Source organism: Mobula hypostoma, chromosome 13, assembly GCF_963921235.1.
Source record: "Mobula hypostoma chromosome 13, sMobHyp1.1, whole genome shotgun sequence".
In the NCBI taxonomy this organism is placed as follows: domain Eukaryota; kingdom Metazoa; phylum Chordata; class Chondrichthyes; order Myliobatiformes; family Myliobatidae; genus Mobula; species Mobula hypostoma.
The window spans coordinates 68,602,002-68,625,110 of record NC_086109.1 but is presented as its reverse complement, the minus strand read 5'-3'; the positions used below and the strand labels follow the sequence as shown (position 1 = coordinate 68,625,110).

At 42.7% G+C, this 23,109-nt stretch overlaps 1 protein-coding gene across 5 annotated transcripts in view; it reads right to left on the bottom strand.

Annotated features, from left to right (window-relative positions):
* The window catches only part of mctp2b (multiple C2 domains, transmembrane 2b), a 493,262-nt gene that overhangs the window by 455,266 nt on the left and 14,887 nt on the right, over positions 1-23,109 (bottom strand). For all 5 annotated transcript variants that reach the window (XM_063065909.1, XM_063065910.1, XM_063065907.1 and 2 more), the window contains exon 2: positions 15,174-15,225. The gene's annotated coding sequence lies outside the window, so the exon portion shown is untranslated. The remainder of the gene's footprint in view (positions 1-15,173; positions 15,226-23,109) is intronic.

The following is a 23,109-nucleotide window of genomic DNA, read 5'->3' as shown; positions in this document are numbered from 1 at the left end:
GGAAGCATTCATGGTAGAACAAAGAAATACAAAGGAATCAATGAAAAACTACAGACAAAGAAAGGCCAATGTGCAAAACAAGCTCCCTCTCTCCATCACTACAAACACCAGCCTTTGCATTCTCAGTGTTGCATTGCTAAAGATACCATGTGGTCAGGCAAAAGTTCCAAAATAAAAAGCATTTTCACTAAAGCCAGGATCATCCAGCTTCATTGCCTCCTGTATTCTTCCAGAGAAAGGAGAGAACGGAGCAGGTTTGGGAGGGAATGCAATTGGCACTCCTACAGAACGGCAGATGCTCCCTGTAGATGAATTTTCTTCAGCCAGATCACGTTCTCTCAATCATTGTTGCTCTAGACCTAGGGTGTTAAAAACAGGATCTGAAGCGAGGATGACTAGATTGCAAGGCAAGAAAAGCACGGCTGTTGCTTTATTCAGGAAGAAGAGATACGTGCACCAATGCGTTCATACTGCTCCGATAAGAATGCACAAAACATTTGAGTTGTAGCGGGTTCATATGGTCTAGGATTTTAATTTCCAAGATCTGTGTTATCAGACACACACTTCTGTGCCATGTATTATGTCACATAGGTTTAACCTCGTGCATGTGTGCATAATAACATAAAAAAATGCTCTCAGAAAGGCAATGGAAAACCTAATAGCCTGAGCCACTCACAGGAAGGGCACAGAAAACTCTGCAGTTATGAAGAATCACACAATCAATCAGTCCTCACATAGGAACACAGATCTGAGTGGGCCATTTCCCAACGGGGGCTCACCCTGCATACATAGAACTGTCAGGTTGGCGAACCAAGATGTTGAGCAGTTTCTCAGCAGAAGAGCTCTACCAGTGTTAAAGTGAAGAACAAGGATGGCCAACTTCGCCTCATTTGAAGAATATAACATAACATGTTGTCAAACATAACAGAAGTTCCATGACAGGTATGCTTTCTGAGCCTAAGGTAATTTGACACATCCTACTGCCCTTTATCAATTCTTATGGATGGACCACAGAAGGCATCCTATCCAGAATATTATGCCAACCACACTGCCCAAGACTGCAACAGACTTGTGGACACAGCTCAACACATCACAAAAACCAATCTCCCCTCCAACGACTTTGCCTACACTTTCTTACTGCCTCGGTAAAGGGCGCCACGGTACTGTAGCGGTTAGCAAATTACAATCACAGCCTGGAGTGTCAGAGTTCAGAATACAATTCCAGAACTGTCTCTAAGGAGCTTGTACGTCCTTCCCGTGAGCACATGGGTTTCCTCGGAGTGCTCTGATTTACTTCCACAGTCCAAAGACGTGCCGGTTAGTAGGTGAATTGCTCATTGTAAATTGTCCTGTGATGAAGCTAGGTTTAAATAGTTGGATTGCTGGGTGGTGCAATTTGTTGGGTTGGATGGCCCTATTCTGCACTGAATCTCCAAATAAAACAAATAAAAGTAAATAATCGAAGACTCCACCCACCCATCTTCTCTCCCCCCGGGCAGAAGATACATACCACCTGCTGTTCTAAGACCACTGAACAGACCTCGCACTATGCGAAGGATACTTGATCTCACAGTCTACCTTATTATAGCCTTGCAACTTACTGTCTGTCTGCACTGAACTTTTTCTATAACTATAACTGCATTCTGTTATTGTTTATTCCTCGTGCTATCTCAGCATATTTATGTTTTCAAAGAATCTTGTATTGCGGTTATAGAAACATAGAAACATAGAAAATAGGTGCAGGAGTAGGCCATTCGGCCCTTCGAGCCTGCATCGCCATTTATTATGATCATGGCTGATCATCCAACTCAGAACCCCGCCCCAGCCTTCCCTCCATACCCCCTGACCCCCGTAGCCACAAGGGTCATATCTAACTCCCTCTTAAATATAGCCAATGAACTGGCCTCAACAGTTTGCTGTGGCAGAGAATTCCACAGATTCACCACTCTCTGTGTGAAGAAGTTTTTCCTAATCTCGGTCCTTAAAGGCTTCCCCTCTATCCTCAAACTGTGACCCCTCGTTCTGGACTTCCCCAACATCGGGAACAATCTTCCTGCATCTAGCCTGTCCAATCCCTTTAGGTTCTTATACGTTTCAATCAGATCCGCCCTCAATCTTCTAAATTCCAACGAGTACAAGCCCAGTTCATCCAGTCTTCCTTCATATGAAAGTCCTGCCATCCCAGGAATCAATCTGGTGAACCTTCTTTGTACTCTCTCTATGGCAAAGATGTCTTTCCTCAGATTAGGGGACCAAAACTGCACACAATACTCCAGGTGTGGTCTCACCAAGGCCTTGTACAACTGCAGTAGTACCTCCCTGCTCCTGTACTCGAATCTTCTCGCTATAAATGCCAGCACACCATTCGCCTTTTTCACCGCCTGCTGTACCTGCATGCCCACTTTCAATGACTGGTGTATAATGACACCCAGGTCTCGTTGCACCTCCCCTTTTCCTAATCGGCCACCATTCAGATAATAATCTGTTTTCCTATTTTTGCCACCAAAGTGGATAACTTCACATTTATCCACATTAAATTGCATCTACCATGAATTTGCCCACTCACCCAACCTATCCAAGTCACCCTGCATCCTCTTAGCATCCTCCTCACTGCTAACACTGCCATCCAGCTTCGTGTCATCCGCAAACTTGGAGATGCTGCATTTAATTCCCTCATCCAAGTCATTAATATATATTATAAACAACTGGGGTCCCAGCACTGAGCCTTGCGGTACCCCACTAGTCACCGCCTGCCATTCTGAAAAGGTCCCGTTTATTCCCACTCTTTGCTTCCTGTCTGCTAACCAATTCTCCACCCACACCAATACCTTACCCCCAATACCGTGTGCTTTAAGTTTGCACACTAATCTCCTGTGTGGGACCTTGTCAAAAGCCTTTTGAAAATCCAAGTATACCACATCCACTGGTTCTCCCCTATCCACTCTACTAGTTACATCCTCAAAAAATTCTATGAGATTCGTCAGACATGATTTTCCTTTCACAAATCCATGCTGACTTTGTCCGATCATTTCACCGCTTTCCAAATGTGCTGTTATCACATCCTTGATAACTGACTCCAGCAGTTTCCCCACCACCGACGTTAGGCTAACCGGTCTATAATTCCCCAGTTTCTCTCTCCCTCCTTTTTTAAAAAGTGGGGTTACATTAGCCACCCTCCAATCCTCAGGAACTAGTCCAGAATCTAACGAGTTTTGAAAAATTATCACTAATGCATCCACTATTTCTTGGGCTACTTCCTTAAGCACTCTAGGATGCAGACCATCTGGCCCTGGGGATTTATCTGCTTTCAATCCCTTCAATTTACCTAACACCACTTCCCTACTAACAAGTATTTCACTCAGTTCCTCCATCTCACTGGACCCTCTGTCCCCTACTATTTCTGGAAGATTATTTATGTTCTCCTTAGTGAAGACAGAACCAAAGTAATTATTCAATTGGTCTTCCATGTCCTTGCTCCCCATAATCAATTCACCTGTTTCTGTCTGTAGGGGACCTACATTTGTCTTTACCAGTCTTTTCCTTTTTACATATCTATAAAAGCTTTTACAGTCAGTTTTTAAGTTCCCTGCCTGTTTTCTCTCAGAATCTTTTTTCCCCTTCCTAATTAAGCCCTTTGCCCTCCTCTGCTGAACTCTGAATTTCTCCCAGTCCTCAGGTGAGCCACTTTCTCTGGCTAATTTGTATGCTTCTTCTTTGGAATTGATACTATCCCTAATTTCTCTTGTCAGCCACGGGTGCACTACCTTCCTTGATTTATTCTTTTGCCAAACTGGGATGAACAATTGTTGTAGTTCATCCATGCAACCTTTAAATGCTTGCCATTGCATATCCACCGTCAATCCTTTAAGTGTCATTTGCCATTTATAAACCGCAATTTCAAATCAACTTTCTCTAGCAGTAAAAAACATTAATGGACACAACCTTAAGACCTTTCACATAAGGAAAACTTCAAATCTTCTGGACTGTGATTGGATGTGGACTTCAAGGGATAGAGTTCAAAGGCAGAAAAAGGCTGAGATGCTTCAGGTCACCAAAGGTGCTCAATAGTTTCCTCTTATTGACTACACGCAGCATCCAGGCAAGAAGTAGTTGTGCCTCAGAGTGAAACTATTGACAAACCCAAAAGAGCATCCTTTGGCAATGGTACAAGTCTACACCAGCAGCCATGAACAGCAGCAGTCAATTCTGAGGCATACAGCAATGTTCCATCACTAAGACATCCAGGATGTATGGAACTAACAAAACATCTGTAATACAACTCCAGAAAAAAAAACACTGATCGATTTGTTTTGGGCTCTTCATTTCAGGAAGACGACATGAAAATTGAAATCTCTGGATGGTAACAATGTAGAAAACTGAACTGGGGGTTAAGATGGGTAGTCTGGATGCACAGATTGAAGGGAAATTCAAATCAAGAAATTTCAAATGTCAGAATAATTCAATAGGGAGGAACTAATTTTCTGTGCATCTGTGAAGAAGGGATGGGATAGGTCAAAAACAGTTTTAAGACCAGAGCTCAGCCTCTCCTAAATAAAATGAGAACTCTTCCCACACAGAGGGTAGTCAATGTCTATACAAACCCCAAAATCACTGGATTCAATTAATTAAAGTCAATGTTAAGTCTATTGTCATATGCACAGATACATCTTGCACAGGTCAAAATACTTGAGTAGCAACACAAACATCAATAATTAAAATTAAAATAGAATTAATATTAAGGCTAGTTATCACAGGAGAGCCCAACTTTAAATGTATGGATGGAAATTACAATGGACATTTACAAAATGTTAATCATAAGTTGGAACAATTTGATTCATACCGGGAAAAATGGTTTAACTACTTTGTACATAACACCTCATTGGCCTGATTTCATTCTCACAAGTCAATGAAAATGTTGTAAAAAAGAAAGATCACTCCCTACTTTGTACATAGTTTCTTTTTTTGATTGTTCTTTCTTTCCTCTCCTTTCTATAATATTAGATAAATATTATGTGGAGATTTGTGACAAATATGACTATATGATATATATGTACAGTATCTGAAATACATCCTATGGAAAGTTTTGTTTGAAGATGAACTTCAATAACAAATAAATTACAAAAAAAAATGACTGGTGTTTCTGATGGGAAAAGGCATTGTGGGATATGGAGCTAAATGTGGGATGAGGGATGGGGAGATACTGCACAACATTGTGGAAAGACCAGGAGAAACGGGCTGAATGGCCTGCTTCCCTTCCTGATAGCTGCTGCCCATGACAAAATGGCACAACATAAAGGAGGAGGCTGCTGAGTAGGTGTGGGAAAAGTGCCTCTAAAAATGAAAGGTTTAAACAGCGCTGACCTTCAGTGGCACTGGCATTGAAGGCAGATGGTTTAATGAGCTGTTTATTCTTGGGCACTGTCAACAGTTATACTGAGGCAACACCAGTGCTTCAGGCATCGTCTCCTGTGAATCCATCCTTCAACGCCCCCGCTTCCTCTTGCCTTCTTCTTCTTTAGCTGCTCCACTCCACAAGACTGACTACTCACACAGTCACACAATCTATCGTTCATGTGTTAGCGTAGCCCTCATACACCAGGCACAGCAGGTGACATCCCTGCAACCCAAAAGACAAAATCAAGGCCAACCCTGCTGCAGCACGGAGGAAACAGCATACCATCGTCTAAGTGGGATGTACATGGTAGAAGCAACACGTTGCATAACACTCCCTCAAAGAGCAAGTGCTCACTTAGTGCCATATTCATCTCTCAAACAGCTGATTAATTTTGAAGATTTAAAGATTCATAAGACTCAATAACAACTTCTACCTCACTGTTATCAGACCGCTTCCACAATAAGATGGACTCTTGGCCTCACAATCTAACTTGTTATGATCTTGTACCTTATTGTTTACCTGCACTTTTTTCCGTAGCTTCTGCATGATTATTGGTCAAAGTTCAAAGCAAAATTTCTTATAAAGGACATATATGTCACCATATACAACCCTGAGCTACATTTCCTTGCGGGCACGCCCAATAACTCTATTTAATAATAACCGTAAAAGAATCAATGAAAGACCACACCAACTTGGGTGTTCAATCAGTGTGTAAAAGACAAGAAACTATGCAAACATAAAAAAAGAAATAATAATAATAAATAAGCCATAGATCTTGAGAACATGAGATAAAGAGTCCTTGCAAGTGAGTCTATAGGTTGTGGGAACAGTTCAGAGATGGGGCAAGTGAAGTTGAGTGAAGTTATCCCCTCTATTTCTATTGGCTTGAGTCTAGCTCAATGCATTTGTGATGATTTGAACTGTATGAACAGCATGTAAGACATGTTTTTCACTCTTAGTACATGTGACAAAAATAAACCAATACCTATCATCCAATTGCTTCCCGTGAGATCTTGCTGTCATCTTTCCTACGCCTGTAGGAATTTGTGAATAAGACATGTGGGAGTTGCTTTATGTGCTGAATAAAAGCCACAGCCCTTCACTTCCATTACAAAGAAACCTAAAACAATCACTTTACACTTACGTCATTACAACAGTCTCTTAAAGTGACCACAACAACTCAGTGACAGTAACACACACAAAAAATGCTGGTGAACGCAGCAGGCCAGGCAGCATCTATAGGAAGAGGTACAGTCGACGTTTCGGGCCGAGACCCTTCTTCAAGACTAACTGAAAGAAGAGATAGTACTCAGTGACGGTGTTTGTGAATTATGTGAAACAGTTTCTATTATGAACAATATGTGTCATCTGTTGCCCATTACATTACTCTGCACTCTGCCATTGTACCAACAACTCAAATAGTTCAAAAGCTGTACTTAGGGACACTAAGGATATAGAAGTCACTATATAAATGCAATACATTCTTTCATTGCGGTAAAGATAATCCAGAAAGTTATTTCACTTAACCAAAAGCTTCAAAACTTGGTATTGTAGAGAGCATGATACACAGCCAGGGAGGGGGAGGGAACTGGTCTGAGGCAAAATAACAAACAAAAGCTGGCCGGATTTTCTAGCCACATAACAACGGATCTTGGTGACCCTATACATATATGACCCCCACCCCCTGCCAAAGAACTCACACTGGTCCAGGGACAGGACTCATGTCCTAGCGATACTCGAGGCCATTAATCAGAGGATCTGCTCTTCCCATTCAATTGAAACCAGCAGTGACATTTCCCAACATGTAAATCAAACATTTTTTTCTTCTCCAGCCCAAAAAACATAGAGCAAAGAACAGTACAGGCCCTTCAGCCCCCGATGTTGTACTAACCTACATAAACCTACTCCATAATCAATATAACCTCTTCTTAAAATGAAGTCCAGAACTCTCCATTTTCCCTTCATCCAAATGCTTACCTAAGAGTCTCTTAAGTATGGCTAATTTATCTGCCTCTACCACCAAACCTGACATTGCATTCCAGGCACTTACCAGCCTGTGTAAAAACTATACTACCTCCGACATCCATTACCACACTTCAGATGGCAAGTAGTAATAGTAAGTGGAAATAGTAACTGGTGAGGGCTCATGGACCAGATTCCTGAAGCATCACCTGTGCAGACATCCCACCTCTCCCGGAAGTTCCGGGAGTCTCCCGCCTATTAACAGCAGCTCCCTGACACCCGCAAATTATATAAAATATCCCGGAAATGAGAGCGGGAGCGGGCATCCTGATTGGTCTCTCTTTGTGCTAAGTAGACCTATCAGTTATCTCTGTGGGTGGGCTCTACAGTCGACTTCTGCCTCTCCATCAATTCAGTTTCGTGTCCTGCACCACCATGGCAGAGTGTTTCAAAAAACGAAAATATAAAACGCACTTCACCCCAGACTACACTAAAGTGTACCCCTGCCTAATAGGGGTCAAAAATAATGACAGTGTTGCTTGCTGCACTGTTTGCAACAGTGACTTTTCTATTGCCCATGGTGGGTTAAGACTGTAAAAGGCATGTTGAGGTGAGTTTAACAGGTGTCATTCGTTCACTAGCGTAGCTAACATTATTTAAACTAGCTGGCTGGCTGCTAAGGAGCTGCTCAATTGCAGACATCCCACCTCTCCTGGAAGTTCCGGGAGTCTCCTGCAAATTGATGGTGCTACCTCCCTGAAATGAGTTTTTGCAGGGTGGGATGTCTGCCTGTGATCCATTACCAAGCCACCACTCAGACTCAGGCTTTAATAAGGCCTATTTTTTCCTCTCACAAAAACAGCAGAGATGTTGCAATCGAAAGCATCCACTGAAACATTACCACAATAGTTTAAAAGGTAAATTTAGCGTCTCTGACTTTAACCTCTCTCGTCACTCTGGCCATCTCCGGCAGAGGACAGAAACAAGTTCAAATGCAGTTGTTCTGATGACAATCCCAACCCGCAGATATTTGACATGATGAATTTTAATTATCACAGGATGTATGAGGTTTGCAAACCTCATCCTGGGAGAGAACTCTAGCAGAAAATATAGTAGAATATTACAAACTTTTATTTTTAATATCTGTCAAGGAACAAATCAGAACTGCTTCTCAGCATGAAAAAACACAGTGCTGTTAGCTCACACCAAAAGACAGTGTCTTTTCCAAATTTCACAGTGCGCACTCACTCAAGACCACAATCGAGCAAACAGGAAATGCTACTGGAGCAGCTTCATTTCGGTAGGTGGAAAAAGAAACTCGGTTGGCACATGTTCACACTAATGATGCAGCTGGATGACCTTTGCAAAGGGTAGAAGAATAAACTAGAACCTCATCCAATGCAGGTTAGGGCATACCCTCTCATGCCCCATTTAAACAGAGGTGGCACACTGCAGTCTCGCTCTGCTGGCAAGCTGACTGCATATCGATCAGCTTTCAATGGAGTCTTAGTCTTGTGAGATCACACCCCCTCCTCCAGGTACTCGCTGAGCAGCTGTATCTGCTCTCCTTGTAAGTCACATTTCAAACATCCACAGTACTTCACCTCTATTTTTAGAGCATTTTATGCTTGCACCAGGAAAAAAGTCAAATTCTCCTCAGTTCAGATTTTATAATGTTTGAGTAGACTGAACCATTGAGAGAGCAGATACTAATAATGGAATACGTGCATATGCTTTCTGTTTTTCAGGTGTATGGTCAGCTATCTGCCGCATGCTAGGTGTGTAAGGAGCTGATTAGTCAAACATACTGCCTGGGAGTGAGCACAGGGTTCAGAGACCAGCATGCAAATTCCACCATAGCAGCTGCAGAACTTACATTGAGTTAATAAACTGGAACCTCAGTGATGACTGACCATAGGACCATAAGGTACAGGAGCACTTTTAGGCCATTTTGGCTCCACAAGTCTGCTCCATCATTCCATCATGGCTGATCCATTCTCCCTCTCAGCCCCAATCTCCTGCCTTCTCCCCGTATCCCTTCATGCTCTGACTAATAAAGAATCTGTCAAGTTCTGCCTTAAATATACCCGAAGACTTGGCCTCCACAGCTGACTGTGGTAACAAATTCCAAAGATTCACCTCTCTCTGGCCAAAGAAACTCCTCCTCATCTCTGTTCTAAAAGGACACCCCTCTATCCTTAGGCTGTGTCCTCTGGCCTTAGACTCCCCCACCACGGGAAACATCCTCTCCACATCCACTCTGTTGAGGCCTTTCAACATTCGATAGGTTTCAATGAAGTCATCCCTCATTCTTCTGAATTCCAATGAGTAGAGGCCCAAAGCCATTAAAAGCTCCTCATATGACAAGGCCTTCAATCATGCAATCATTTTCAAGAACCTCCTTTGGTTTGTCTTGTTTTTTTTTGTGATATCACTCTGGAGGAACATTGTATCATTTCTTAATGGATGCATGCATTTCTAAATGACAATAAACGAGGACTGAGTGTCCTCATAATCCAATCTTCCCTAACGTCACCAAATCCTTTCTGAGACAAGGGGCTCAAACTGCTCACAATACTCCAATTGAGGCCTCACCAGTGCTTTACAAAGCCTCAGTATTACATCCTTGCTTTTATATTCTAGTTGTAATTGTAATAATAAAAATGTTTTAATAATCCAGCAGGTTTACTAATGATCGCCTTCAGTACCCATTCTGGCCAATGTGTATCTCCAGAACTAACCATGTGGCAGAATTTTAACATGCTCTGTCAAATGACCAAGCAAACCCACAGTTGCCAAAGGGATAATAGGAATGGACAATAAAAGTTTGCCTTAACAGCAACTCACAGATCCCAAAAAGTGAATGAATGAACAAGATTTCTGAAATGCCATGCCTCAAGAACATAGTATCCATCACTAAGGGTCCTCACCATCCAGGACATTCCCTCATCACCTTGTTACCACCAGGAGCAAGGTACAGGAACTCAAAGACCCTCACTCAACAATTCAGGAATAGCTTCTTCCCCTCTGCCGTGAGATCTCCACAAAAACCACCTTGCTATTCCTTTCTTGCACCATGTATTTATTTCTGCAATTTATTGTAATTTTATATCTTTGCAAATTGCTGCTGCTGCAAAACAAGTTTCTCCTGGATTAGACATTGGCTTTGTGGGAGAAGCCAGAGAGTGGTAGTAGAGGGTTGCCCCTCTCACTGGAGGCCTGGGGCAAGAGGTATGCTCAGCTACAGGGATCGGTGCTGGGTCTGTTGTTGTTTGTCATCTGTATCAATGATCTAGATGAAACCTCCCGGGAGGGGGGAGAAGATGGTGGCGTGACAGCAGCGCACGTGGCCACTTCGGTGATGATATCTGTTACCTGTCAAGTAGGGGACCGTGCACAATTCTGATTTGATGGAGACAGACGTGAGATCATGGAGGAACATCTGGAAAACTTCTGAAATGCCCGCTTCGCTGTCGCTGCTACTGCGTGGTAACTGGAATCTCCGGAGCAGAAGGCCCCGAAATCCTCGGCTTTGCGTGTTTAAGCGGCCGGGGAGAGGTCGAAGGCGCTCGGCCGAGGATGGCGCTCGGGAGGCTGTATCGGAGAGGCTGGTCAGAAGCTCGAAGTTTTCGGACGGATGGACTCAGTGTCAGCTTTGGTCGGCTGCTTCCAAGGTATCGGCAAGTTGACGGTGCCTGGAGGTTTATGGCAGGGAGTTTCTCCCTTTTGCCGCCTGCTATCGGGGACTCGGGAGTCGACCGACTCGGGACTTTGAGACTTTTTTTTACTGTGCCCATGGTCTGTTCTTCATCAAAGTATGGTATTGCTTTGCACTGCTGTAACTATATGTTATATTTATGTGGTTCTGTCAGCGTTAGTCTTTGGTTTATCCTGTTTTCTGTGATATCACTCCAGAGAAACATTGTATCATTTCTTAATGCATGTATGTATTTCTAAATGACTATAAAAGAGGACTGAGTGTTCTCATAATCTAATCTAATAACGTGGTTAACTGGATCAGCAAACTTGTGGATGACACCAAGAATGGGGAAGTAGTGGACAGTGAGGAAGACTATCATGGCTTGCAGTGGGATCTGGACCAGCTGGAAAAATAGCAGATTTAATTTAATGCAGACAAGTGCAAGGTAGGACCAACCAGGGTAGATCTTAACACAGTGAATGGTAGGGGTCTGAGGGGAGCTGTAGAACAAAGGGTTATGGGAATATATATTTGTGGAAAGTGGTTTCACAGATACATAGGGTCATAAAGAAAGATTTTGGCACTTTGGCCTTCATAGATCAAAGTCCTGAGCACAGGAGATGGGATGTTATGTTGAAGTTATATGAGATGTTGCTGAATCTTAATTTGGAGTATTGAATTCAGTTTAGCTACAGGAAAGATGTAAATAACGTTGAAAGAGTACAGAGAAAATTTACAAGGGTGTTGCTGGGACTGGAAGACCTGATTTATAAGGAAAGATTGAATAGGTTAGGTCTTTATTCCTCGGAACATAGAAAATTGAGGGGATATTTGATAGAGGTTTACAAAATTATGAGGGGTATAGATAGGGTAAATACAAGCAGGTTTTTTCCTCTGAGGTACAGTAGGACTACAACTAGAGTTCATGGATTAAGGGTGAAAGGTGAAAAGTTTAAGGGGAACATGAGGGGAAACTTCTTCACATAAGAGGGTGGTGAGAATGTTAAATGAGCAGCCAGTGCAAGAGGTGAATCTGAATATAAGCTCAATTTCAAAGTTTAAGAGAAGCTTGGTCAATGGGACGAGACAGTTTAAGTGGTTTAGCACAGACTAGATGGCCAAAGGGCCTGTTTCTGTGCTGCATTTTTCTATGACTCTAAAACAACTTTCACATCGTCTATGACAGTGATAATAAGCCTGATTCTGATGTCAGTTACTAAAGCGCTCCAGAGTGTGAGCAGCCAAATTACCAAATTTTCACTGTATTTCCTAGATTGTTTTGACCCACTAATTGAGCAGTTTGCCCTATGTAATCTTTTACTTCCTCATCTTATTCTGTAAAGCAATTTACACATTTCTTTAAATGGTGTGCACCATGTGCCCTTCTGCTTGTATATTTCACTTCTAATATTCTTCAATATGAAATTCCCATCAGCAATCAGAGAGCTCGTTCCAAGCTCCTACATTCCTTATCCCTCATTTCACATGCTGGACATTACAACCTTTCTTCCAATTCAGTGAAATAAATTATTATAGAAAATCAGAGAACATTAAGTCAGTTTAATAGCTGTACAGTACAGCACAGTAATGCACTTTAGCCCATGATCTTGTTCCAACATTTTAACCAACTCCAAGATCACTCTAACCCTTCCTTCCAACATAACCCTCCATTTTTCTTTCAATCATGTGTCTATCTAAAAGTCCTTGAAATGTCCCTAATGTATCTGCCTCTATCACCACCCCTAGCAGTGTAAGATCCCAGCCTCTGACATACCTACTATACTTTTCTCCAATCACCTTTAAATTATGCCTAGTCTTTGAAGAAAATACTTAATTAGTCCAAGGTTGGAAATGTAAACAATGTCACACCATTCATATCTCAAGAGTTAAATCTGAAAAATTCCTGTTTCCCCTGCTCAATTCCTTCACTTTCATAGCCCCACAATGTTCAAACATTTAATTGGAAGTCATGCTTAGATCGCTTTCCAGATCATGGTACTCTGATATGCTTCTCCAATCTGTTTGGTGACAAGCTCACTATATCAAATATAAAAAAGGTGTGTTCTAAAGCTCAGTATTTTGTGCAAAGTTGACAAATTCTTCTACCAAATGTCATCACGTCACATCTGGAGCCAGGACTGGCAGCCGTGACTCTAGCTGTTCATGGGTAGAAAAACTGCACTCTTTTTACAGGTTAGAGGCAGTAACGTGTGCATAGTCAGCAATCAGAACCAGTGGTGGCTACCTCAGTGTTGATAAGTTTCTGTGTTGCAAATTTGACTTCTCTCCTCATTGATTCTCATTCTTTGGTCCATTAAATTCCATCTCTCCCTGCTTACTGACCCTTCTATCACTAGAAACAGTTATATGACCAAATCCTTCATGTTGATACCTCCTTCAAAAACGGGGCGAGACTGACTTCTGCTTCTTCACATCATCAAAGTTCCTCATCCCCAGGTCAACCTTCTTCTTCACCCCCCACAGACATGGGCAATGAAACCAAAACAGGTCAGAATTCCTTCTCACCCAGCGAAGAGCAGAGACAAGAACTGTCAGGTTGTCCAACGAGCTCTAGCCTTCCTGGTAGATGGTTTTGCACCCCCATCTCATACTAGAAATCCATCCAGTGTAATCAAGAACTTCAAGCCGTCCTACACAGATAGGTCCACATTCTGCCAACTTAAAGTGAACATGGTCAGGTAACAGTGCTTCATTCTTCTGGAAGGGCGTCCTACAGTAGTGAAAATTCCTAAACAAGGTTGATATTTTTGTGTTACTCTCTAAGTCATCAAAGATATATTCCTTTTGGACAGTTGCTGCCCATTTTCTACCAAACTTGCAACCAAAATTAAGCACAATTTTTAAACATGTCTAAAAGCAACTCCTCCACTGAAAATAAATCTCTGCCTTAAAAAATGCATTGATGATGCTTGGTCGGAAATCCTGACCAGTGTAGAAACAGAAACAACTCCATCCTTTCATTCAGGATCATTCGATGAGGAACGCTTCACCTATTAAACCAGAGGAAGAATGACAGCTCTTGTGTGATTGTCTAATGAAAAGACACTCCCTTCTCCCACCCAAGAACCTCAGAAACCATCCACATCACAGCAAGGGAGAAAAAGCCATGACAAAAGGATGGAAAAACCTGGAGCCAAAGTCCAGCTGCTACACATGACAGGTAATGTCATTTATGTAGAGTTTTGCACTGGTGTGGACTTTAATAAACAGATCATTTCTAATCCTGCTTATTGACACCTACTGTACAGAGACTGCAACATCAGGTTTCCAGGCCTCACTTGCTGCCAACAGCTTCCTTTTACTGATAATTCACTGCGGCAACAAAATGGAATATTCATCTGTCAATGAAATAAAGTGTTCTAGAAAGTTCCGTCTTCAAATCAAGGACGATTTGCTTCCAATGAGACAGTAAGTAGTAGAGGATCGATGTCTGTAAATTATTTTAACTTTGGGGTTGGTCCGTACACATCAGGTACTACTTACACTCAGTGGCCACTCCGTGCCTAATAAAGTGGCCACTGGGAGCATGTTCGCGATCTTCTGGTGCTCTAGCCCATCCACTTCAAGATTCGACATGTTGTGCATTCAGAGATGCTCTTCTGCACACCACTGTCGTAATGTGTGGTTATTTGATTTACTGCTGTCTTCCTGTCAGCTTGAACCAGTCTGCCCATTTCCTGCTGACCTCTCTCAAGGCATTTTCACCCACAGAACACTGCCAATTGCTGCATTTTGTTTATTTTGTTTCTCTCACCATTCTCTATAAACTCGAGAGGTTGTTGTTCATGAAAATCCCATGAAAAGTTCAGCAGTTTCTGAGATACTCAAACCACCCAGTCTGGCACCAACAATCATTCCACGGTCAAAGTCACTTAGATCACATTTCTTCCCATGCTGATGCACGGTCTGAACAACGACTGAATGTCTTGACCAAATCTGCATGATCTTATGCATTGAGTTGTGCTGCCACGTGATTGGTGGTTAGGTATTTGTATTTATGAGCAGGTATACAGGTGTACCTAATAAAGTGGCCACTGCATGTTCTCTGAGCAAGTGAAGTCCTGACCCAATACAAAAAAAAGCTCTACTACTTACCAGCTTCCTCCTCTGATAGCCAGTAAACCAAGGTAGGTCTCAATAGCCGAAACTGTATAAAGAACAACAAAGAGTAAATGATGGCTTTAGCATTGTTAGTAATTAATAATTGCACCAATCTCCCCACCTATTCTGCCTGACCAGCAGAGCATGGAGAAATTCCAGATTTCAATCATCCTCAGTTTGTTTTATACATCGATGTTTTGATGTACATGTGGCAAATAAATGTAAAGCCCTGATTAAGATTTTCACTGTTATGCTGTAGGTATTTCATTTTAGCAGTTCTCGAAGAGCAATCTGTTCTGCTTTTAGCATGTTTTGAGCTTGAGCTAAAGATAAAGAGCTATGTTGTGTCAGCCAATCAGGATGGTGGAATTGGGAGAAGGTTCTAGAGAATGCTGAGCGGAGAGGTTCTTGTGACGGACACTGGTGTGGGTTGAGGTCTTTTTGGCAGGAGCTGGGAGAAGACAGGCGGGAAATGGCTGAGGATGCCATCCCTGTTGCACAAGGTGCTTTATGGAGATGAATGGCTTCAAGGAGGAAGGACCAATACTCACATGGGGGAGCCCGTTTGTTCAAGATGGATTGTGACTGACATTCAGAAGGTGGTCTGTGCTTTCACGCAGACGGTGAGTTAAAGACAACTTCAAGGTGAGCTCCAATTTATGTGCACATTTGGACTGGGTTAACTGTAATGGGCCCTTTTTTCCTTTTCTTTTTCCTACTAACTGTTCCATAAAGCTGAAATTTGTAAATATACTTTCTATATATTTGTTTAATAACAGTGTACTGTTATTTCATGCTGACGGGTAATGACAAGTGGGCAGCATTTACACAGTATTCGCTCAGATTGGGGCGCAGGTGGTCAGAACATCCAAGCTCTCCCGCTCTGATGGGACACAAGTTACACAGACCCTAAACATAAGGAGTTCGAGAACTCCTTACGTATTGCTAAAAGAGTATGGTGTGCTGGCCTTCATCAACCTGGTGGGTGGTTACTGCACAGGATCGAAGTAAGCTGCAGAAAGTCGAAAAATTAGTCAGCTCCATCATGGGCAGTAGCCTCTGTAGAATCCAGGACACCTTCGGGGAGATGTGCCTCAAAAAGGCAGTGTTCATCATTAAGGACCCTCACCACCCAGCACATGCCCTCTTCTCTTTGCTACCATCAGGAAGGAGGTACATAAGCCTGAAGGCACACATTCAATGATTCAACAATAGCTTTTTTCCCTTCTCCATCCAATTTCTGAATGGACATTTTTTTCTCTCAATTACTAAGTATTGCATCGTACTGCTGCTGCAAATTTAAATTTCACAACATATGCCAGTGATATTAAACCTGATTCTGATTAGATACCAATCTAGTCAGGGTAAAATAGGGCTTGGTAAAAAGGAACATGCTAACTTATTCAGTCCTCATTTCAGTCTGTTGCAGGCAGACCCACCAGCCCACAGTTTCCTCTCAGCTGATGCTCAGGTTGAAACCTATCATTCAGCTCCTGTCCTTCAGTGTGTTGAAGGATGAAACTCTCATCAGTAACAGAAGCAACTGCACTGCTGGTGAAAGCAGTCAATGGAGAAAGCTCAGCCTGATAGATCTCCCACCAAGTGACACACACGCACATCAGTATCAGAAGCAGAGAGAACAGCATCCTCAAGAGACTGACACTTCACAGACAGAAAAAAAAAGCACCAGAGGAAGTCAGCGCAGTGGGATACTAATAAAATTACTGCTTTACAGGGTTCAATCCTGATTTGCCGAGTCGTTAACATGGAATTTGCACATTCTCCCCCAGTCTACCTGGGCTTCCTCCAGATACACCAGATTCTTCCCGTATCCCAAAGGAGTGCTGGTCAGCAGGCTATTTGCCAACTGTAATCTGTCCCTTGTGTGGAGGCGAGTTTTAGGCTACGCCCACACTAGACCAGATAAATCTGTAACCGAAGCTTTTTCTCTTCGTCTTGACCCTCCGTCCACACTGAAACGGCATTTTCCTCTCCCGAAAATGGAGCTTTTCTAAAACGCTCTCCAGAGTGTGTAAATCTAAAAACACCGGTTGGGCAGTGTAGTGTGTACGGGGTAACCGGCTCTTTTTAAAACCGCTGTCATGACGTGCCGGAACAGATGGCGGCGGCAGCACCGCATTTCATTGTTTTCTTGAACGCAACCTCCAACACCACAACAATGGCAGACGGCTTCATGCGTGTGTTGTTTACTTTATTGTCTACGTTAATAGCTTGTTTGTACCGTGAGCATATCTACGTACAAAAAGACATTGTTGAAAACTTCCTTTCACTGTTGCTGTAGGTACTCTAGTCTTTAACCAATGGAAATAGCATACCGTTTCCTCTTCACTTGTTTTCTGTAGATGTGTCCTGCACATGCCCAGTAGGAGGAGATTCGCCCAAGTACCCTTTTTAATGTGGACGGAGGTACTTTCAAAAATGCCTGGTGTGGACGCCTATTGTTTTTACGCAAAACCAGCGTTTTCAAAATTATCCGGTCTAGTGTGGATGTAGCCTTAGTATCTGGGAGGAAATTGCTGAGGGGTGGGGTGTGGGAAGATAATATGACTATTGTTGGATTGGTGTAAATGGGTTGCTAATCATCAGCGTGAACTCTAGGCTGTAAAGGTATTTCCCTGTTGTATGACAATACTTCTCTGTAGCGGGAGGCTCTAACTCATTAGGTATCACGGGGATTGTTGCTGGATGCCCAACTGTTGAAAAGCTCTATCACTGGTTTGGATGAGAGGAAACAAAAGTATGATATCCACGTCTAAGAATGTGTGGGTTGGGGGGAAAGATGTAGAAAGTATTCAAGGGATCAAATTCAGGCTAAGCACATGGGCATGGACATGACAGATGGAATATCATGTGGAAAATAGGAGATGTCCACTCTGGTAGAAAAGAAAGACAGAATGTATTTTACCTAGTGAGAGAGTGAAATATGTTGATGTTAAAAGGACCTGGGATCCTTATATGCATAGCATTGAGAGTTAACAACAAGGGCCAACAACGCAATCAATTTCTCGTTGAACACTTGATTTCTCTAACTTCCAGTAATTTTCCTCACTCCCCTCTCCTAAAAGGAAAATCTTGCCTGACAAATCTGTTGGAATTCCTTGAGGAAATAACAGGCAGGTTAGACAAAGGAGAGCCAGCAGATGTTGTTTAAATAGTTTTTCAAAAGGCCTTTAACAAAGTGCCGCACAAAAGGCTGCTTAACAAGATAAGGGCCCATGATATTACAGGAAAGATTCTAGCATGGATAGAAGATTGGCTAACTGGCATGAGGTAAAGAGTGGGAATAAATATTCTGGTTGGCTGCTGGTGACAAGTGGTCTTCCGCAAGGCTCGGTATTGGGACAGCTTCTTTTCACGTTATATATCAACGATTTGGATTTCAGATTTGATGGCCTTGTGGCCAAGTTTGCAGACAACACAAAGATAGGTGGAAGAGCAGGTAATATTGACAAAAAAGGAAGTCTGGAGAAGGACGTGGACAGATTGGAGAATGGGCAAATAATTGGCAGATGGAATACAGTGTATCGTCATGCAGTATGGTAGAAGGAATAGAGGTGTGGACTAAACAGGGAGAAAATTCAAAAATCAGAAGTGCAGAGGGACTTAGGAGTTAGGTTAACTTGCAGGTTGAGTCCGATGCTAAGGAAGGCAATGCAATGTTAGCATTCATTTTGAGAAGACTAGAATATAAGAGCAAGAATGTGACGCTGAGGCTTTATAAGACATCGGTCAGACTGCGCTGGTGTATTGTGAGCAGTCTTGGGTCTCTTATTTAAGGAAGGGTGCACTGGCAAGGCAAAGGGTTTAGCAGAGGTTCACAAGAATGACTCCAGGAATGAAAGGGTGAATGTATAAGGAGCATTTGATGGCTCTGGGTCTGTACTCATTGGAATTTAGAAGAATGACGGGGATTTCACTGAAACCTCAAATATTAAAACCCCGAGATAGAGTGGATATGGAGTGGACGTTTCCGATAGTGGGTGAGTCTAGGTCCAGAGAGCACCCCTCTGAGTAGGGGATGCTTAGTCCGGAATTGCCAATTTGTCCAAGAGATGGCTTTCCAGATATTGTACCTGGACCTCCGCTAACTTTCTTGATTGCCAGAGATTACAGATCTCATGGTCATTCAGGGCTTCTGGTTAGGGAGCACTCCGGATGACTTTGTGGATACACACTCGTCTACAACTGCTTCTTATAAGTTCTCTGACAACTGTGGACATAAGAAGGAATCTGATAAGAGAGGACAGTGAACCATGGGAGAAAGCGAAGGAGGAGGGGCACCAGTGGGAGGTGATGGTCAAGTAAGGAGAATAGAAGGGGTAAGAGGGAAGCCAAAATGGGGAAAAGAAAAAGAGAAACCAAAAGACATAGGGGCAGAATTGGGCCACTCGGCCATGGTACAGCTTGAACGTTATCACCTCCTACAATGCGAAATCAAGCGACATAGGTGACAACAGGGCTTCGCTTCCAGATGAGCTCAATCCCTTCTACTCTCACTTTGACCATCAAAATATGGCGGAACCATCAGGAATTCCCAAAGCAATTCCCAAATGACCATGTGATTTCAGTCTCTAAGGCTGACGTGAGAGCATGCTTCAGGAGTGTGAATTCACGGAAAGCATCCAGCCCAAATGGAGTACCAGGCTGAGTACTGAAGTTCATTGCTGATCAATCGGCTGGAGTCTTCACTGAGATTGTTAACCTCTCTGAAGTACCCACTGCTTCAAACGGGCCTCTATTATACCGGTGCCTAAGAAGAATGCGATAACCTGTTTCAATGACTATCGTCCAGTAGTCACCTACATCCAGAGTGATGAAGTGTTTTGAGAGGTTGATGATGAATCAGATCAGCTCCTGCCTGCAAAATGACATGGATCCACTCCAGTTTGTCTACAGATACAACAGCTCAACAGCAGATGCCATTTCTCCTGAAACATCTGGACAGTAAAGATGCACACATCAGGATGCTCCTTATTGACTACGGCTCAGCATTCAATACTATCATCCCTCAAAACTAATCAACAGGTTTTAAGAACTTGGCCTTAGAACCGCCTTGTGCAATTGGATCCTCGATTTCCCCACCTGTAGACCCCAGTCAATTCAGATTGGAAACAACATCTCCTCCACAATCTCCATCAGCACGATGCACCGCAAGGCTGTATACTCAGCCCCCTGCTCTACTCACTTTACACTTAATATTGCATGGCTAAACATAGCTTCAATGCCATAGTTAATTTGCTGACAACACCACGGTCATAGACCCAAACAAAGGTGGTGTCGAATCAGTATATAGAAGTGACATTCAAAATCTGGCTGAGTGCTACCACACAACAACCTCTTGCTCAACGTTAGCAAGACTAAGGAGATGATTACAGACTCCAGGAGGAAGAAACTGTAAGTCCATGAACTAGTCCTCATTGGGCGATCAGAAGTAGCGAGGGTCAGCAACTTTGAATTCCTCTGTGTTATCATTTCAGAAGATCTGTCCTGTGCCCAGCACATAAGAGCAGTTACAAAGAAACCATAGCAGCACCTCTACTTCCGTAGAAATTTGCAAAGATTCAGCATGACATCTAAAACTTTTGAAAACTTCCATACATGTGTGGTGGAGAGTATATTGACTGGCTGCATCACAGGCTGGTATGGAAACACCAACGCCCTTGAATGGAAAATCCTAGAAAAAGTAATGGATATGACCCTGTCCATGACAGGTAAAGCCTCCCCACCATTGGGCATATCTGCTTAGAACGTTATCATAGGAAAGCAGCATCCATCAACAGGGACCCCCACCACCCAAGTCATGCGTTCTTCTCACTGCTGCCCTCAGGAATAAGGTACAAGAGCTTCAGGACTCACACCACCAGGTTCAGGAACAATTATTATCCCTCAACCATCAGGCTCTTGAACCAGAGGGGATAATTTCAAATAACTTCCCTTGCCCCATCACTGAACTGTTTCCACAGCTTATGCACTCACTTTCAAGGACTCTTCCTCTCATGTTCTCAATACTTATTGCTTTATTTATCTATTATTATTATTTCTATTTTTGTTTTTGCACATTTTGTTGTCTTTTGTACACTCATTGTTGCCCTGTTGGTGCAGTCTTTCATTGATTCTGTTATGGTTATTGGACTTATTGAGTATGCCTGCAAGGAAATGAACCTCAAAGTTGTATCTGGTGACATATATGTTATTTGATAATAAATTAACTTTGAAATTTTCTTTGTCTTTACTTCTTCCACCTGTAACCTCCCAGCTTCTCACTTAATTCCCCTCTCCCACCCTCCCAGCTTCCCCCTCAACAAACTACACCTGTCACCTGCCTATTTGTATTCCTTCCCCGTGCCCTCTCCCCACCATTCCTTCTTATTCTTATTCATTTTCCCATCCTGTCCAATCCTGATGAAGGGTTATGTCCTGAAACACTGACTCTTTATTCCTCTCCATAGATCTGCCTGATTTTCCGAGTTTCTCCAGCATTTTTATGTTGGTCTGGAATGAGAATTTAGAATTGGAAGTTAGAATTAGAATTTATTTAAAATCTTACATCCATCCCACAACTTGAAGGAGTAAAGTCTTTGCATTATGACTCCGTTGCAATGTACAGACATGTGAATTTTGCAGTCCAGTGGTTTGTAGAAAGAAGCTGTCCTGCAGCCTGTTGGTCCTGGCTTTAGTTCTGCAGTAGCATTTGCCAGATGGAAGTAGGTGAAATAGTTTATAGTTGGGGTGACTGGTGTCCCTAATGATCTTCCAGGCCTTCTTTCTGCACCTGCTACTATAAATGTCCTCAATGGAAGGAAGGTCACATCCACAGATGCACTGAGCTGTCCGTACCACTCTCTGAAGTGCCCAGTGATCAAGGTTGGTTCAGTTCCCGTACCAGATGGTGATACAGCCAGTCAGGATGCTCTCAATGGTGCCCCTGTAGAAGGTCTTGAGGATTTGGGGGCCCATGTCAAACTGCTTCAGTCCCTGAGGTGGAAGAGACATTGTGCTTTTTTTGCCACAAAACCAATGTGTCCAGTCCAGGTGAGATTATCGGTGATGTGTATACCGAGGAACTTGAAACTACTCACCCTCTCAACTGCAGACCCACTGATGTTGATCAGGATTTTCTGCAGCTGCAGAATTTATTGCGTTTATGATCAGCAACACAAATGTTACCTTTTATTTCAACAGTATTCTATACCAAAGTGAAGAAGTATTACTGAAGCTTTAGAATAAGCTGGTGATACCTAGACTATTGCATACAGATCTGATCTTCCTACCCAAGAAGGATGCATGTGCAACAAAGAGAGTGCACCCAACGTTCACCAAACCATTTACTGGGATGGGAAAGGGCAGGGGTGGTCCTAAAGGAGAGATTAAACAGACAGCATCTCCATTGTCTAGAGCAGGTGTTCCCAACCTGAGGTCCACAGACTCCTTGCTGAAAAGTATTGGTCCATGGTATAAAAGGGTTGGAAAACTAAGTTTAAAAGAATGCAAGGCAACCTCAATGAAACAAAATCAGAATCAGAAACAGGTTTACTAGCACTAACATCATGGAATTCGGTGTTTTGAAACAAGAAATGTAAAAAAGTCGTGAAATGATGTTGTGAAATTTGAAACAAAATTCTTGTGGGACTTGACATGGTAGAAAAGGGCTAATGGCTCCCAAGAGTCAAAGTAGCAAAATAAGGGGTTGACCATTCAGGACTCTGATACTAAGTAAATTCTTTAGTGGCTCTTTGGAATTCTCCTCAACATCCTTCCGTCCCATCACTAAGAAATCAGTACGGGCTCAGTTGCGGAGTATAATGATGTCAAAGATCAATATAAAGTTCAAAGTTCAAAGGCAATTTATTATCAAAGTACATATATGTCACCATATACAAGCCTAAGACTTGTTTTCTTGCGGGCATGC